This window comes from Myxocyprinus asiaticus, chromosome 16 (assembly GCF_019703515.2).
Source record: "Myxocyprinus asiaticus isolate MX2 ecotype Aquarium Trade chromosome 16, UBuf_Myxa_2, whole genome shotgun sequence".
Lineage (NCBI taxonomy): Eukaryota > Metazoa > Chordata > Actinopteri > Cypriniformes > Catostomidae > Myxocyprinus > Myxocyprinus asiaticus.
This window is the reverse complement of record NC_059359.1, coordinates 3,642,116-3,659,045: the sequence shown is the minus strand read 5'-3', so window position 1 is coordinate 3,659,045 and position 16,930 is coordinate 3,642,116. Positions and strand designations below refer to the sequence as shown.

The following is a 16,930-nucleotide window of genomic DNA, read 5'->3' as shown; positions in this document are numbered from 1 at the left end:
TGATCACACTTTGAATTCGGCGACACGATGTTGAAAGTTCTGCTGCAGAAATTGGTCCGTGCATACCGAAATTCAGATCACTGCTCCCAGTGGCCGAAGCTGGAAGTGGTGTTGACACTTTTCCAGGTGAGGTGCCCACAGGATGGTGCCAAAAGTGAATTGTATTTTTAGTCTTACATCAGAGATGGGCACCTTTGATGGCGATGAGTGCCAACAATTTTTCTCGTTTCTGCCAAAGTGCTTGAATACAAATCCACACATTGTTCACCCCCTTACTCAATTTCCTCCAGGTAATCTATGCATGACTAATGCAATGTATTTTAAAGATTGTATTAACTATACAAATATACATACACATGCAGTTCCACAAATTCATGTTCAACTGAAAAGCAATACTACTTCAATAATACATATTATCAAGTTTAATGCCTAATTTGTATTGTCTGTATATTTCCAACAGGGATCCTATTTTCAACCCCACCTCGGATAGGTTTTTGGGTGCTTATTAAAAAGAACAACAAAGAAAACATTAAAAGTTAAAATCCAAATGTTATCCCCTAAATTCATATATTAAATTCAAACAAGGACCGATCAGTTCCGGTGCAAAACACATCCTCACCATTTACTAGAATTTTCAACAATCTGACAGGCCATCTCAATCGTGCATTTCTTTGCCGTTTCTACCGAAAAATTATTTATTTATTTAATTTTTTGGGTTTTTTCAAGCCTGAGTGAAACCGCATAAGATGCCTTTAGTGATTGTAAAATAGTCACTGAACGAATTATGCCAAAAAGAAGAAATCGGAACTAATCTTTTGCAGTGCCGTAGATTTGGGGGGAATGCTGTGAAGGGGGTGATTTGTCCCCTCCAATCATTCATCTGTTCTTGTTTATATATTTTTTATCAACGCTGAAAATTATTTAGTATGAGATACCTTGTTATTGCGTAACTGTGAGTCTGTCATAATCAGACAAAAAACTGAGGTTCCTTTCTCCATTGTACTACTTAAAAAAAAAAACTATTCAGTTCTGATATAAAACATTCTGAGATTTAAATGCAGATGAAAAGAGGATTTGGTTTTCGGAGCGTCAAGCGCCCCCTGCAGGAATAAAACATTGTGTCTCATAAGACAGTCAGTGGCTGACATCATGTGCAATTTAGGTCTGTTACTCACACAAAATTTTTGTATAGATTTAGAAAACATGAAATATATCACATAAGTCATATATGGAGTTTCTTTGAAAAAATTTGTTTTACAGTTTTTCTGTCGTTTCTTTTTAGGTGTGTGTACATTTTTTAATCCATAAGGAGGAGAAAAAGTAAAGAACTTAAACTGAAGGAGAAAATAAAAATGAATTTTGTTTTTAACATAACACTACTCTGTGTTTTTTTTTTTCTTCACTTTTCTTCTGACTCATCACTATATGTTGTAGGAAGAACAGCTATTTAAAGATCTTTGTGCTTCGTTGTATAGCTGCAAAATTTCCCTAAACAGAAGACACATCTTAGGGGATGTTATTACAGGATGCGTTCTTGTGTTCCACTGCACAATTTTTTTTTTTTTAATTGTTTGACAATGCAAACATGCCGTAGACATACGTCTTTGACTGTTTTCCAGCATCTTGCACTAATAGTGCTGTGTTTATAACACTTAGTCACTAACTATTAACACAAATATTTAAGAGTATGAAATGAATATAATTTTCTATTTATCTGTGCATTAATTTGAACTGTTATTATGCACTTTGTAATGTGTTGTAATGAAACATCTTTTATTTATAACATAAATTATATTTTGCTAAAAGAATATTAAGTATTTTTAGGACTAATGAGATTTTTTGCATCATCACATTTTGATGACAATTTAGCACATTGTCGGCCTAAATTCTCATTAAAATAATGCAAAAAATTAATATATACATTTTATCATCAATATTGTTAAAGGGATAGTTAACCCAAAAATGAAAATTCTCTCATCATTTACTCACCCTCATGCCATCCCAGATGTGTATGACATTTTTGCTTCTGCTGAACACAATTTTTTGAATATTTCAGCTCTGTATGTCCATACAATGCAAGTGAATGGTGATCAGACCTTTGTAGCTCCAAAAATCCCATAAAGGAAACAGAAGTAATCTAATAGACTCCAGTGGTTAAATATATATCTTCAGAAGCAATACAATAGGTGTGGGTGAGAAACGGATACAAAATGTAAGTCATTTTTTTACTCTTAATCTCCACTTTCACTTTTACATCTGAAAGTCACATGTGGTGGCTGTTTAGTTTCACTTTCACATCTGAAAGTGAAAGTTTAAATGGAGATTTAGAGAAAAAAAGGACTTAAATATTGTTCTGTTTCTCACCGACACCTATCATATCACTTCTGTAGATATGGATTTTTTTTACATTTTTTTTATGTGATTTTTGGAGCTACAAATGTCTGATCACCATTCACTTGTATTGTATGGACCTACAGAGCTGAGATATTTTTCTTAAAATCTTCGTTTGTGTTCTGCTGAAGAAAGAAAGTCATACACATCTGGGATGGCAGATTATATATATACAGGTGCATCTCAATAAATTAGAATGTCGTGGAAAAGTTCATTTATTTCAGTAATTCAACTCAAATTGTGAAACTCGTGTATTAAATAAATTCAATGCACACAGACTGAAGTAGTTTAAGTCTTTGGTTCTTTTAATTGTGAAGATTTTGGCTCACATTTAACAAAAACCCACCAATTCACTATCTCAAAAAATTAGAATACATCATAAGACCAATAAAAAAAACATTTTTAGTGAATTGTTAGCCTTCTGGAAAGTATGTTCATTTACTGTATATGTACTCAATACTTGGTAGGGGCTCCTTTTGCTTTAATTACTGCCTCAATTCGGCGTGGCATGGAGGTGATCAGTTTGTGGCACTGCTGAGGTGGTATGGAAGCCCAGGTTTCTTTGACAGTGGCCTTCAGCTCATCTGCATTTTTTGGTCTCTTGTTTCTCATTTTCCTCTTGACAATACCCCATAGATTCTCTATGGGGTTCAGGTCTGGTGAGTTTGCTGGCCAGTCAAGCACACCAACACCATGGTCATTTAACCAACTTTTGGTGCTTTTGGCAGTGTGGGCAGGTGCCAAATCCTGCTGGAAAATGAAATCAGCATCTTTAAAAAGCTGGTCAGCAGAAGGAAGCATGAAGTGCTCCAAAATTTCTTGGTAAACGGGTGCAGTGACTTTGGTTTTCAAAGAACACAATGGACCAACACCAGCAGATGACATTGCACCTCAAATCATCACAGACTGTGGAAACTTAACACTGGACTTCAAGCAACTTGGGCTATGAGCTTCTCCACCCTTCCTCCAGACTCTAGGACCTTGGTTTCCAAATGAAATACAAAACTTGCTCTCATCTGAAAAGAGGACTTTGGAACACTGGGCAACAGTCCAGTTCTTCTTCTCCTTAGCCCAGGTAAGACGCCTCTGATGTTGTCTGTGGTTCAGGAGTGGCTTAACAAGAGGAATAAGACAACTGTAGTGTCTGTGTGTGGTGGCTCTTGATGCCTTGACCCCAGCCTCAGTCCATTCCTTGTGAAGTTCACCCAAATTCTTGAATCGATTTTGCTTGACAATCATAAGGCTGCGGTTCTCTCGGTTGGTTGTGCATCTTTTTCTTCCACACTTTTTCCTTCCACTCAACTTTCTGTTAACATGCTTGGATACAGCACTCTGTGAACAGCCAGCTTCTTTGGCAATGAATGTTTGTGGCTTACCCTCCTTGTGAAGGGTGTCAGTGATTGTCTTCTGGACAACTGTCAGATCAGCAGTCTTCCCCATGATTGTGTAGCCTAGTGAACCAAACTGAGAGACCATTTTGAAGGCTCAGGAAACCTTTGCAGGTGTTTTGAATTGATTAGCTGATTGGCATGCCACCATATTCTAATTTTTTGAGATAGTGAATTGGTGGGTTTTTGTTAAATGTGAGCCAAAATCATCACAATTAAAAGAACCAAAGACTTAAACTAGTTCAGTCTGTGTGCATTGAATTTATTTAATACACGAGTTTCACAATTTGAGTTGAATTACTGAAATAAATGAACTTTTCCACGACATTCTAATTTATTGAGATGCACCTGTGTATATATATATATATATATATATATATATATATATATATTGGGGTGAACTATCCCTTTAAACACAAACAAAAAAAATGTAGCCTAATATAGTTAAAAAAAAATAAATTAAAAAAAATGTGTTTGACTATAACATTGGCATACCTTATTATTATATTTCATGGTATATATTAAATAAAGAAAGCATTAGATATCTTGAGATAGGCCTAAGAAAACTGCTGAGATCTTGAGACATTGTCAAGAATTTATGTGGATGTATTCATATGGAATATATATATAATATATATAAATTATTGAGCATTTACAATGTAAATGATGTAATACAGTGAACAGGAATATTTATTTTATTAACCCCACACCCTAACCCAAACCCCAACCCTAGACTTTACTGTCAGTTGAGTAAAAATATAATTTTAGAGCAAAAATGCTACCCCTGACTTGTGAACACAATTACTTCCTGGTTTCCATTAGAACAGAACCAGTAACTCAGATAATAGTAGCAACACAGGGAAAGATAAACTCATTTGAATTGATGCAGAAATGTCTGATGGGGGATGGCAATTTTTGGTCGAATTTGGTCGATTTCAGGGTACATTAACTTCGGAAGCAGCATGTCGATTTCCCATGTGATCATGTTAGTTTTAGAACACAATAACTTTTCCTGTTTGAACGGCCCTTTTAAGCTGATTGTTAGCGGCAAACTTCATTTACATAGTCATTTGTGAATCTAAATCGTGCTCACTGGGTTAAAAGTCCCAATCAACTCTACTCCCGCTGAGCACTGTCGACTCTCCAACAACATCCAACTTGTTTGAAATTATCATTCAGTCGTTGAAGTGGACTCTCTTGGCCTTGACCAATGAGCATGACAAGTCATTGTCCTGGTCAGATCTGATCCAAACCCTTAAATCAGCCACATATTGCAAATAGTTATACAATAGTTAAAACTTTTCTCTTTGAAGTCGTGCATGGACATGGCAACCCCTGAAAGAACAAATACACAAATGTGCACATTCACAGGTAAAGCTATGAAAGTCCATGAAATATGCATCCTAACTCAGTATATTAGAATTGTTCGTGTTCACACAGTGATCCTATTCTTATTTCTGTGAGCTACTCGGCTTCACGTGAAGAAATATACGGCTTCAGAGAAGGCAGTCTTTTTGTCCAACATAGTCTAATGACAACTTATGATGAAATCATAAGATAGCGTATGAAATGGTACAACTTTTATTCCCACAGAGACCAAACAATCAACAAACAGAATTTTAAATCGATACAATACAAGCATCAAATTTTAGCAATTTAGTCTCCTATCCAACACTTTAAGGAAATGAAACATCATTGAACAAACTTTGTTACCCATTTCATGTTTATTTATACAATAAAAATGACTGATGTATGTCAATAACCTGTTATATGCTTCCCTCGTTTCGTTTAAACCCTGTTTTCTTTCTTCCGTGGTACACTAAAGTTCTTTTCCAACTAAAATCATGGTTAGGTTTAGGGTTTGGGAAAGGGGTAAGAATTTATGGTTAGGTATAGTTTAGAGTTAGGGGTTAAATTTGGAAAGTAATTGTTCTAACATACAGTGGCATGTAAAAGTTTGGGCACCCCTGATCAAAATTTCTGTTGCTGTGAATAGCTAAGCGAGCAAAAGATGGCCTGATTTCCAAAAGGCATAAAGTTAAAGATGACACATTTCTTTAATATTTTAAGCAAATTTGTTTTTTTTTTTTTTTTTTTTTTTTTTTTTTCATCTTTTACAGTTTCAAAATAACAAAAAAGTAAAAGAGCCCAGAGCAAAAGTTTGGGCACCCTGCATGGTCAGTACTTAGTAACACCCCCTGGCAAGTATCACAGCTTGTAAAAGCTTTTTGTAGCCAGCTAAGTGTCTTTCAATTTTTGTTTGGGGGATTTTCACCCATTCTTCCTTGCAAAAGGCTTCTAGTTCTGTGAGATTCCTGGGCCGTCTTAAATGCACTGCTCTTTTGAGGTCTATCCACAGATTTTCGATGATGTTTAGGTCAGGGCACTGTGAGGGCCATGGCAAAACCGCCTCTTGAGGTTGTCCATTGTGGATTTTGAGGTGTGTTTAGGATCATTATCCTGTTGTAAAAGCAATCCTCTTTTCATCTTCAGCTTTTTTACAGATGGTGTGATGTTTGCTTCCAGAATTTGCTGGTATTTAATTTAATCTATTCTTTCCTCTACCTGTGCAATGTTCCCCTGTGCCACTGGCATCAACACAAGCCCAAAGCATGATCGATCCACCCATGTGCTTAACAGTTGGAGAGGTGTTCTTTTCATAAAATTCTGCACCCTTTTTTCTCCAAACATACCTTTGCTCATTGCGACCAAAAAGTTATATTTTAACTTCATCAGTCTGCAGGACTTGTTTCCAGAATGCATCAGTCTTGTTCATATGTTCATTTGCAAACTTCTGATGCTGAAATTTGTGGTGAGGATGCAGGAAAGGTTTTCTTCTCATGACTCTTCCATGAAGGTCATATCTGTGCAGTTGTCGCTGCACAGTAGAACAGTGCACCACTACTCCAGAGTCTGCTAAATCTTCCTGAAGGTCTTTTGCAGCCAAACGGGGGTTTTGATTTGCCTTTCAAGCAATCCTACGAGGAGATCTCTCTGAAAGTTTTCTTGGTCTTCCAGACCTCAGCTTGAACTCCACCGTTCCTGTTAACTGCCATTTCTTAATTACATTACGAATTGAGGAAACGGCTACCTGAAAATGCTTTGCTATCTTCTTATAGCCTTCTCCTTCTTTGTGGGCATCAATTATTTTAATTTTCAGAGGAGGAGCCCATGGCTGCTGATTGTTGAGACAAGATTTGAGGAGTCAGAGTATTTGTAAAGCTTTGAAATTTGCATCACCTGGCCTTTCCAAACGATGATTGTGAACAAGCCATAGCCCTAACAAGCTAATTAAGGTTTGAGACCTTGGTAAAAGTTATCTGAGAGCTCAAATCTCTTGAGGTGCCCAAACTTTTACATGGTGCTCCTTTCCTTTTTTCACTTTAAAATTGTACAAAATAATAATACACTAATATTGCTTAAAATGTTGAAAAGAATGTTTCATCTTTATGCCTTTTGGAGATCAGTTCATCTTCTACTCACTTAACTATTCACAGTGTGACACTCCTGTTCTACCCACTCCGTACGGGATTCGAACCGGCGTCTCCGGCATGGGAGGTGCTAACAAGCAGGCTAAAGTCCCTAACATTAGTCGCTAGTGCACCTCTTGATGTCAGGAGAGTGAGGTTTGTACACATTACACAGCTATCTATCAGCTGGCTCCCCGTTACACTCACCCCCCCTAAACCTCCCATCCGGGTCACGGCACCATTGTGACGCTCCTGTTCTACCCGCTCCGTACGGGACTCGAACTGGCGTCTCCGGTATGGGAGGCGAGTGCGCTAACAAGGAGGCTAAAGGCTACAGCCCGTAGCATCAGTCGCTAGTGCACCTCTTGAGGTCAGAAGAGTGAGGTTTGTACACATTACACGGCTATCTATCAGCTGGCTCCCTGTTACACTAGCAACAGAAATTTTGACCAGGGGTGCCCAAACTTTTGCATGCCACTGTACTTTGTTGGTTTATTTATTTTTCTCTATGGAATTAAAAGTCGAAAGGTTTGGTATGAGCTAACTCATACAATTTATTACGATGTCACCGTCTCATACTGCTATTATGACTTGTTGCGAAACCAAGTTGGTTTTGTCTGTCACCCCCTAACATGTTTAATCGGTTAGTGTGACAGATGTGAAGAAGAGAGCGAATTCTGCAAAAACAGTCAGTAAATGTGTCAACTCCTACCAAAATCGAGTAGCTTCGAATCGTCTATTAGGACACAACCTCAACGTCACGCTAAGACATAACAACATAACATGAAAATACAATATCCTTAGTCCTGCACACTTTTACTGTAAACATTTATCAACTATATGTAAGAACTGTTGTGCCCTTCAAAGGAAAATTTCAGATTGATTTTATTCTCCTTGTTGTGGTTTGCTTCACTTTGAACTTTCTTTTAATATTCTTTGTTGTTGTTGTTCTTTACAGTAGTATTGAGTTTTTATATGTACAAGCATATTTGCTTTCTACAGCTTCTGCTGTGTGCTTTCTGTGATCTATTTTTGTCTTCAGAGCAGCCGTTGAAAATAATATTGCATGAGCGTAAAAATTGACCGATTATGTTCAAAAGCTTTTGCCCTTTAATGTTTATTACATTAAATACAAAATATCTGTTCAAATTAATTTCCTCATAAACTTTAACTAAATAAAAACTAATTTAAAATAAAAAAAAATTCAAAGAAGCCTTTCTTTTTCTAGATCTTTCTTGAAAAGTATGTGTAATGTCTAGACAAACAACAAAACTCCTCTTTCTGCAGACATACCTCAGGGCCTCCGTAACCTCAAAGGTTCACATAGTAATATTTCCCTCATTAAAAAGAAATAGAACTTTTTGAAAAATATGTTTAAAATCATGTAGGCTTGCATGCAAATTAGATGAAGAGTCCAGTCATATTAATAGCCTAGCTTAGAAAAGACTGTTTTATTTTACGTGATGGAGCTGGGATGCCTTATGGTGCAGCTCTTGATAAGCAATATACTTCACGCAGGGACTGTGGATTTGCTGTTAGTGTGCCATCTGACAGTGTTGAAGAGTAGCCTAGATAGCACACATACATCTCTGAGATGTCTATTTTAGATCTTTTCATCTGGAAAGCATCACAATCTAATTAACATCTGCTAAACATCTTAAAACGATCAGATTTACAAACATTCTGACCCCGATAGCACATGTACATCATCCAGACTTCTATTTCATCACATCATCTGGAAGACAATTATTTTACATGTCTATTAGACGTTTTCTCTCAGATGTCAATAAGACATTCAGCAGATGACTTTGAGACGTTTATGATTTTAAGATGTTTTTAAGATGTTTTTAAGATGTTTAGCAGATGTTTATTAGATTGTGATGCTTTCTAGATGAAAAGATCTAAAACAGACAGCTCAGAGATGTTTGTGTGCCATCTGGGAAATTATAAACATCTGAAAGACATCTGCTGAATGTCTTATTGACATCAGAGAGGAAATATCTTATAGGCACATTAAAGATGAGCAAACAACCTAAAAAATATGTCTTCTAGATGTAAACACACACACGGTGTACTTACATTACATGTGATGTATGTGTGCTATCAGGGAGATAAAAGAAGTGATGTTAACCTTTTCTGTAGCGTCACAGAAAGCTCACGTACATCTCCAAGATAGCTGTTTTACATCTGGAAAGCATCACCATGGTTCCCACACGTCCTGGAAAATCTGGAATTTTTCAATGCAGTTTTCCAGTCATGGAAAAGTGATGGAAAATAAGAAAATACCAAAATGTCCTGGAAAATATTGCAGTATAATGTAACTGTTTGACTGTTTGCTGCGATTTAATTCATTTTATGTAATCAGCATGTGCTGCACACTTCAAAATTAATGTTTGAAGCCAGAAGCTCATAAACTGAATACACATACTAGGGTATAACGGTTCACTAATCTCACGATTTGGTTCGGTTCATGATTCTTTAAGCCTGAATTAAGAAAAGTTCAGATCTAGATTTAGATATTATTTTCAAAATAAATATTTAATGTAAGTGCATGCTTATGTACTTAAATAATAATCATTTACTGATGAAATCAAATCAGACATGACATTTGACATTAGGATTATATTCTACCATAACATTATTATATACAATGATTTGAACCTTGAGGGGGACCAAATTTGTCCCAATTTGGGGGTTGTAAAGTTTCATACACTGTATCATAACAAGGATTCAGAAAAAGCATTAGGGTTAATGTTTAACCCAATTCTATACCAATGATTATACATAATATTCAGCATTATATAGTAGATAATATGGCACTATCATTAAATGTCTGTAAACTTTAATTTTCTCTTGTGCAGTGTCAGAGCAGATAAGTCTCGCACTTCAAACAGACATTCGATCCCTTGTGCTGAAAAGGCACGCCTCTCTCCTGCTCCCACTCCCGGTTTCAGTTTCAGTTTTCACACTTTCATCTTAACAATAACTCATTGTACAACACCTGCGGCTGCAAATGTGCAATCGTATTTTCGAGCTCCATCTGTGCAATGAAGCGATTTCCATTTGTATGCCAGTATTATGTAGGCTAAGACATTGCGCATTTTGTATAGAACAGACGCTAAAATACTTTTAAAAATATGTTTGTTTGTTTTTTGGGGGATCTTTCCCCTTTTTCTCCTAATTTGGAATGCCCAATTCCCAATGTGCTTTTAAGTCCTCGTGGTCACGTAGTGATTTGCCTCAGTCTGGGTGGTGGTTGACGAATCCCAGTTTCCTCCACGTCTGAGACCGTCAATCCGCACATCTTAGCACGTGGCTTGTTGAGCACGTTGCCACGGAGACATAGCGCGTGTGGAGGCTTCACGCCATCCACCGCGGCAACCACACTCAACTCACCATGCACCCCACCGAGAACCACATTATAGCGACCACAAGGAGGTTACCCCATGTGACTCTACCCTCCCTAGCAACCGGGCCAATTTGGTTGCTTAGGAGACCTGGTTGGAGTCACTCAGCATGCCCTGGGATTCAAACTAGCGAACTCTAGGGGTGGTAGCCAGTGTATTTTACCACTGAGCTACCCAGGCCCCCTAATCATTGATTCACTTGAGTTCCTGAATCAGAACAGTACTAATGTGGAACAAAAAAATTTAAGAATGAAGCTTCTGAACAGAACTTCTGATTACAGAATGAAATAGTATCATCTGATAGTTTTATTTTTAAAAATACTTTCTTCATATAGCTTCAATGGAGTTATCTACTTTTAAAGTGTTGGTAGCTTGAAGTGAAGCTACTATTTGTTAACGACAGTGGTTTGACTGTTGTTCAGGTACTTTGAGTTATGAGTAGTGTGTAGTTTACAGTTTCAAAGTAACTTCTCCAACACTGGAGGCTGACTATTTATTTACTTGAATCATTTTACTTTCGAGATTCAGACGGTCGAACAGATTTAGGTCAGCAAGGTTGCACTTTTGTAGCACAATTGTTAAAGTAATTTTTAAGCCACATTTTGAAGACGTTATTATGGTCACGGAATTTAACTCTGCTGAATTTGTAAAATAGCACGGGAATTACAGATCAGATTTATTTCCATATTGCAGAGACACATTTATGTGGCCAAGTGTAAATGTAATGTCCATACGCAATCCGATCAATCAAGACTCATACAGTATAGTGACCATGTGTAATGTGCTGTCACTCTCAAGGCTCATGCTACATTGGTAAGACATAAATGTTTTAAATATCACACATATTGCATTTTACGCTATCACAGGGGGCCAAAAATTCAGCCTCTTGGTTGAACAGTAACACAGTTTCTCGAATTTTTAATGACTGCATATTCCTGAAAGGCAGTCATGTCTGTTTATCCTTGATATCCATCTCAGTCTACACATAATGTATTGAGAAGAAAAAGACATTGGCATTTTCTAGTTGCATTCTTCAGACTAGGAAACATCCGGTGAATGGCTCATTAAAGAAAATATGTCTGATTCTATGAAATTTTGCTTGTTGTGACATTTGCAATCTCCTGGGGTGCGAAGCTTGAAGGCCAAACATTTGCCAACCAAACACCCGAACATGACTAAATTTTTAAACTCGTTCTTGCACTTGACAGTTTTAGACGTTTTTAAGTTTAAACTACATGCATGTTTACACCGGGCAGAGTTGCTGTGGCGCTACTAACTTGACTACATTTTTTAGTAACGTTACAGTAGTTCAGCTATTTGCACAATAGGGTTGCATGTCCAGTAACAAGCAACATTTTACAACGCGTAGAAGCTACTTTTGTCATGTTGTACTAAACGGCAAGTTGAGTAAACAAACACGCTCACTCACCTAAAGTGTCCTTGTAGCATTGGGAAGTCCTAATCATTTAAGTGAATCAGTTCATTCAGACAGTTCATGTAAATGAACCTGTGATTCACTGAGTCACTTACAGTATATTTACCATTGTGAAGTCCTATTTTAGTGAATCAGTTTCTTCTAGTTCAAATAAATGATTCATTCGTGTCCCTGCTCATTCACTGAGTCTCTTCATCTTTGCGCCACAGAAAACTGTTCTTATTGAATCACAATTTATACTAGGCCAGAAACATCATGAGCTACTTTGATGTAGAGGTCAGAGGTCATTTATATATAAAACAAATAAAAATCATAGGAAAAAAAAAGAAAAGCATGAAATAGCTATGTAAAGATTTTTGTAAATATTTTGTTTAATAAGGTGAAAGAAATACAGTGGAGTTGCATCGCTGCAAAAACAGAGACGGTTCCAGTCAGCTTTGTTGATCATAATGGGAGCAATGTCGTACACTTTTTCCGAGCAGCCAAAATTGACAATGTATTGACTATATCTATCAGGGCCGATTCTAGCTAAAAGCAGTATAAGTGGACTCTCAGGGCCACCAGGGGGCCCCACATAGCTCTCTTTTTTTATAAATATAGCCTCCCTGCGTACAAATGCGTGGACGTTGTATTTTGGCTTTATGCAATGCATGATTTAAATTCATTGAAACCCCCTGATCTCAGTTGAGGAGACTCTGGGCTGTCAGTAAAGGGTTAAACGTTCGACGCACGGAGTCATGTGACAAAACAACATGGCGCCAACCACAGCGGAGTTTGTCTTTGGGAGAAATGCCAACAAAACTACATCTGGTAAGAAACCTAATCAGGTTTTTACATTGAAACCTTTTTGAGTCAAAAGATTAGAGTCTGTAGTTTCATCCGATATGCCATTTTTTAAATTTGAGCGATTTATCGCAAACACCATGCTGCTAAACACAATGTACACTAATGTGTACTTTAGCACATTTTTTCCTTAGGAATAGTATATTTACTGCATTATCACATTGAGAATAAATGGGTTCATCCAAAAGCTGAAAAACATTGCTCAGAGATTTTAAATGGAGTTAGGATGAAAATAAGGTGCATTTCAAACTGTTCTGAGACCAGTGTGCTGTCTGTATGTACTGGAGGTTAAGTCATTCACTAAATAGGGAGTAAGGGAGCATCCCATTCACGCCTAACATCCGACCAAAAGTTCAGTTTCAGGCTGCAGATGATGTTTGGATCACTCAACATGTTTGGCAGACATGAGACAATGATAATCAGTACATAGATTCAGAATTTATAATGTATCATTTTATTTTAACATGATTGGCAGTGATTGGATGATGCTGGACATTACTTTGAATCAGGATTAATTAATTATTTAATAATTAATTATGATAATTCCTGATGTAATGTCTGTAACGTCTCAAAAACTTGAATAACCAACACTCCTGGAAACATAATACACAATTTGATGAAACAAAATCTGACTTTCTATCGCTTAGTATTACACTGTCTGGCCAAAAAAAATTTGCATACTCTAATATTTAGATGGAATGCCTTTAGCTTTGATAATGACAAACTTATGCAACGTCACAATATTTATTTCCATCCAGAGTTGCATTCATTTTGGCCGAGATCTTGTATTAATGATGGGAGAGTCGAACCACTCCGTAAAGTCTTGTCCAGCACATCCCAAAGACTTTCAATGGGGTTAAGAGTCAGGACTCTGTGGTGGCCAATTAATGTCTGAAAATGATTCCTCATGCTCCCTGAACCACTCTTTCACAATTTGAGCCCCATGAATATTGGCATTTTCATCCTGGAATATACCAATGCCGTCAGGGAAGACAAAATCCATTGTTGGGATAACCTGGTCATTCAGTACATTCAGGTAGTCAGCTGACTTCATTTTATTGCTGCATAACATTGCTGAGCTTCGACCTGACCAATTGAAGCAACCCCAGATCATCACACTGTCTCCAGAGGCTTGTACAATGGGCACTATGCATGATGGGTGCATCGCTTCATGTGCTTCCCTTCTTACCCTGACGCACCTGTCGCTTTGGAATAGGGTAAATCTGGACTCATCAGACCACATGATCTTTTTCCATTGCTCCACAGTCCAATCTTTATGCTCTCTAGCAAATTAAGTTCCTTTTTCCGATTAGCCTCACAAACAAGTGGCTTTCTTGTGGTCACACAGCTGTTTAGTCCCAATCCTGTAAGTTCTCGTCACACTGTGCATGTGGAAATGCTCTTACTTTCACTATTAAACATAGCCGTGAGCTCTACTGTCGATTATTTATGATGTGACTTCACCAAGTGTTTTAGTGATCTCTGTTCACGATCATTCAAGATTTTTTTTCCGACCACATTTCTTCCGTGAAGCTGACGGTTCACCACTATCCTTCCAGGTTTTAATAATGCGTTGGACATTTCTTAACACAATTCCAGTGATTTCAGATATCTCCTTAGTTATTTTCTTTGCTTGATGCAGGCCAGTAATTTGCCCCTTCTGAAACACAGTAACATCTTTTCCACGACCACGGGATATGTCTTCTGACATGGTTGTTTAAGAAATGAGAAGCTACACACTGCATCAGTTAGTGTTAAAAGAATTGTTGCCATCTGAAACATATTAATCACTGCAATAATGATCCAATCATAGACTCTTAAGGATCTGATTATTTAAATCAAATGGCAACTTTTTTTTTCTTTTTTGGCCAGGCAGTGTATTTAAAATTTCCCAACTTAGTCTCACTGTCCATGTGGACATCTATTTTTAGGAAAACTATTTGCTGTAGAATTGTTTTATTATTATTATTTATTAGGTGCTACTAGTAACAAATCAAAAAGGGAAATGGAAAATGCACACAGCAGTCACGTTTGGGTCATATGAGGATAATTATTTATTGTTATTTATAGTAATTTATTGTTAATTTGTATATTTATTTATTGGTAATTTATTTTTAATTTCTTGTTCATTTATTTATTTATTTATTTTGCATTTTGTTTAATGAATGTATTCCAATTTTAAAGGAATAGTTCACCCAAAAATGTAAATTCTTTCATGATTTACATATCTTTAAGCCATCCCAGATGTGTATGTCTTTTCTTCTTCAGCAGAACCTGCTGAACCTGCTGAATTTGAAATTGTATAATTTTTGATTTTAAAAGATACATGTATTTTTAAAGTTCACACAGTACAAGACAAACACTGTGTCTGCATTACTAGCAATTTGCCTGTTTCAGTCATCTTTTCTTTCTTTTTTGTGCTGTCTCAAAGGAAAATGAATGACTGTGTCAGCTGGCTAGCAATAAGAAAATACACAAAATAATGTACTGCTCTTAAGTTGTCCCTCATTGTTTTTTCCTCCCAGTAGAATTTTAACAAAATATTTTCTTCAAGAATCCTAACGCTGCTCTTTTCCAAAGAGAGAAAAAAAAAAACATAATTATTAATATACCATAAAGCAGTCCACACAATACAAAGCTGTTGTATGGCACCAGAAATCTTGGAATATAGTGCACTTGTCATATGGACTACTGTTATGATGTCTTTATACTGAACCTTTAATAACGATTTATAGTATTTGTCCTTTTTGAAGCTCGACAGCTCCTGCTCACTATAAACTGTTATTCTAAGAAATAGAGCTGCTTAAAATATATATTTTCATGTTCCAGGGAAAAGTAACAGCTTATAGGTTTTGAATAACATAAGGGTGAGTATATGAGTGAGTAAAAGTAAATTTTCCATTTTTAGTCAACTACTCCTTTAACTAGTGTCTCATTTGTTGAGCACAAACCTGACAAGACATACTCCCAATAAAATGGTCTCTTTTAAAAGTAGACTCTTAGGAGATGCTGTACAAAATTCAGAATTAATTACAGACATAAAGAAATTATTTAGAAAAATGTATTTTAAATTATTACCTAATAATATTTGCACTAAGTATACTGTATAATTAATAATAATGCTTTTCTAGCACTCAAAGCACTTTACATAGTATAGGGGGACTCTCCTCAAACACCACCAGTGTGCAGCGTCCACATGGATGATGCGACGGCAGCCATAGTGTGCCAGTACGCTCACCACACACCAGCTATTGGTGGAGAGGAGAGTGTAGAGTGATACAGCCAATAAATGGATGGGGATTATTAGGAGGCCATGATTGATAAGGGCCAAAGGGGGGAATTTGACCAGGACACTGGGGTTACACCCCCACTCTTTACGAAAAGTGTCCTGGGATTTTTAATGACCACTGAGAGTCAGGACCTCGGATATATGACACGGTATATGACACGGTCCTTACCAAAACCTAAAAGCACAATAGAAGTCACAAGTCTTACCATGTTCTAGTTCTGATCTGAGGGTGATAATAATGCTCTACTTTGTGGTTTTTTTTTATAGATAATTTTCTTAGACAATGCCAAGAGAATTTTCTAAAAAAGCTACTTCAAAAGCCTGCCAGATTACTACATTCATTCAAGTCCTTAACAATATACACACATTCGCTCTTTGTCTTAAGCCTGATTTGCTGAAAACTGCTCCGTTAATGTTTTCACATTCACAGTTATGAATGAAGTACAAATCGCGTACTGTACGTGACATATTTTCAGTTCAAAACGGTGGTGATGGTGAATAGGTTGCACCCTTGGAAATTAATGTCGGTCGGGTATGACATTTCAATCAAAACAGTGGTCAAATATTGCATGTTTAGTTAGATACTTACATCTCACCTGACACAAACACTCTAAACCTTAAATGCTTGCTGATAGAATAATCCACAAGGTTCCCGCTCAGCTTCTTAAACTTGGGTCCCGCCTTCATCAATTTGACACTGACGAGCG

General features: G+C 36.9%; 1 pseudogene; it reads right to left on the bottom strand.

Annotated features, from left to right (window-relative positions):
- The window catches only part of LOC127454543 (free fatty acid receptor 3-like), a 36,248-nt pseudogene that overhangs the window by 13,195 nt on the left and 6,123 nt on the right, over nt 1-16,930 (bottom strand).